Raw genomic sequence first — 3,312 nt, 5'->3', positions numbered from 1 at the left:
TCTGCCATGGCCCTATTATTCTATCTGACCATCATTTCACTGAATTCCCTCTCTCGAATAAAAGATTCTTTTTCTACTTTGTTATTACATATGCACAAGTGCACAGGGGGGATATGTAAATATATAACACCCAGAAATGACACAAGACACAGCACTGGAAAGATATTCAGGAGACCCTGCTGTGACAGTGGTCTGGGGGATTCTGGACTGGGCATCCTGGTGGCTAGAGCAGCAGCACTGTGCCAAGTGATTTGGAAATATCTTAGTATCTTAGCACTGGTTTGTTTGTACCCATGTACCAGCTTTGTAATACAGGCAAAATAGCACATCATTTAATATTTACATCTCATTTATTTATTTATTTATTTATTTATTTATTTATTTATTTTAGCACATACAAAGTAAGTACTTTATTTTTTTTTAAAGATTTTATTTATTTATTTGACAGAGATAGAGACAGCCAGCGAGAGGGGAACACAAGCAGGGGGAGTGGGAGAGGAAGAAGCAGGCTCACAGAGGAGGAGCCTGATGTGGGGCTCGATCCCATAAGGCTGGGATCACGCCCTGAGCCGAAGGCAGACGCTTAACCACTGTGCCACCCAGGCGCCCCACATCTTATTTATTTAGACTAAGTAATCTTGAGGTTATTGTTTGGGTAATCTGGACATTATTAATAAAAGTTTATAATCTTTTCCATAAATATTATTTCCTTTAGAAAATCCTAAAAAATTTCTTGGCAATAGTAGAACCATTATATTTTATTTTTAAGACCTTTCCTTAAACGTAGTAGGTCAGTGTCCCTGAGCTTTGGATGCCAAACCTTGTACATCTAGAGCTTGAGAGTTTTTCTGGGACAAAATCACTGGTTTAATAAGATTGGTGAAGGTGGGGCGCTTCAATCTTCAATTGAAGATTCAGAGTCATGCCAAGAATCAGAAAAGCATGACCCTTATGGAAGATGAGGTCATGAGGAGAAAAAAAACCAACTCAGAGGTTAGAATTAAAAGGTACAGAAATTATGGGGCACCTGGGTGGCACAGCGGTTAAGCATCTGCCTTCGGCTCAGGGCGTGATCCCAGCGTTATGGGATCGAGCCCCACATCAGGCTTCTCCACTAGGAGCCTGCTTCTTCCTCTCCCACTCCCCCTGCTTGTGTTCCCTCTCTCGCTGGCTGTCTCTATCCCTGTCGAATTAATAAATAATAAAATCTTAAAAAAAAAAGAATATTGGTGAAGGAGATCGTTTTTATTTGCTCTTTGTATAATTGTATAGCTACGGATAGGCTAAAGAAAACAGTAAATCCACCTGTAATACTGATTTGTCTAAATCAGAGATGTAGAATTTACTGGAAAAACTGATATGATCCAAGTTCTCAGCTAGGTGCGTTTCAGAATATTTTGACAGTTCTTTAAAAGAACATCACCATACAGACATCCAGTAGCCTGTTACTCTCTAAAGATGTAAAATTGTGAGTTAATGGCATTTTATATATGCACTAGCTAAAAGTCCAGAGCAAAGGAATGTGAAAATTATAAGCAAAATATATTTAAACGCCAATTTTAAAACATAGACAATAATTTCATCATAGTTCAAGTAATCAATCAGCCTTTACTAATTATCATACAGGACCGAAATACAAGTTACATATACACAGATTAAGAAAGCAACTTTATTCCTTCATTTCTTTAGTAGCTTACTGTCATTGTCATTTTCAACAAAGATAAAATTATTCATTGAAGGTCAACAATTCTGCACCTGATTCCCACACATTTGGGTTTTCTTTATTCCCACGGGAAAGATCATTTTTCTTTTGTTCCTCTCTTTCTAACCATAGAAAGATCTGCTATTAATAGTTAAAATATCTCTGTTGGTTATTTTGTTCCTATAAAGAGGTTACATTTTTTCCCCTGCTATCTTGTATCTTTTCATTCTTCTCTCATGCACACTCTGACTTTCACACTCACTAAAAGAGAACATTTCTGTTTCTGACCTGAGTGGCTCTGGAATTTGACCAGATCTGATTGCTCATAGACATCTCCCTGCCTTCCTGCCATCGTGATGTCATCCCTGGCAGCCTTTACAGTGGCTGAGTAAACCCAAAGGTCTTGAGGATTCACTAACCTCTTTGCTGGAATAATTTATCCCTCATTGCTTTCTGGTATCTTGGCTTATAAGACATGGCATTTGACAGGAAGTTCTTTCTCTCCCTCTCTCCCTCTTACACAAAATTTCTGGGAGATATCGCACACACACTTACATACACACGTGCACGCACACACACGTGCACAGCACAAATGTACTGTCAAAATTCCTGGGGAAAGGCCGTGTTTTGTTTTTATTTTGGATAACCGTCCTTCCCTCATTGAAGAGTTATACGGTTTCCAAACTTGTCTTCACGTAAGATTTATACAGATAGTCCCCCTTAAAAGGACAGATTCCTGGGCCACATCTCAAATCTGTAGACTCAGTGACTGGACGGCAGGACCGCAGAAACTCCAAGTTTCACAAAGTCCGTTGGCGATACTTAACTCAGCCTGAGTATTTGACAATATTTGGATAAATGACCTCAATATTAGCTTCCTTGAGCAAGTATGTCCAGAGGCAAAGGTGGTGGAACCATCCTCAAATTGAAGGCTCTTCCTGTCTGCCCTTAAAAAAATTATTTATTTTTATTTTATTTTTTTCCCGCTTCATTGAGTTATAATTGACATATAACTTTGTATAAGTTTAAGTCATAAAACACAATTGATGCATGTATTTATTGTGAAACGATGCCCACAATAAGTTTAGTTAACACATCCATCATCCCAGTCGATGGCTCTTTCTGCAACATTAACAAAATTAGTTTGGTTTGTGTAGGCCAAATCAGCTCAGAGAAGGTCAAAATTGGGACAAAAGTAATTATAAACCTCAGCTATTTCATTTGTGTAACCTTATCCAACAACTCCTTAATGAGGGGGTTGGTTGGGGTGGTCAGGGTAGAGAGGTGATTTGCAATTTGATCCATCTGACTTTGTGGAAATAGTTTTCAAATCAGCTGTACACTGAAATTACACTGAGGAGCCTTGAGGAAATGCTGATGCCTGAGATTATCCCACCTCTTAAGAATCTGATTTAATTGATCGAGGGTGTGGTTAGGTTATTGATAAAATTTTAAGCTACTCTTATGATTCTAATTTTCAGCTAAGGTTGAAAACCACTGGACTGAGCCCATTCTAATGACCGTTATGTTGGTGCAGGGCTACTGTGTTGGTAAAATAGCCAACCCTCCATCATATATTAAAAGAGCAAGTGAGCTAGTCCCATTGGTGA

Source organism: Ailuropoda melanoleuca, chromosome 16 (assembly GCF_002007445.2).
Source record: "Ailuropoda melanoleuca isolate Jingjing chromosome 16, ASM200744v2, whole genome shotgun sequence".
Lineage (NCBI taxonomy): Eukaryota > Metazoa > Chordata > Mammalia > Carnivora > Ursidae > Ailuropoda > Ailuropoda melanoleuca.
This window is presented reverse-complemented; position numbering follows the sequence as displayed.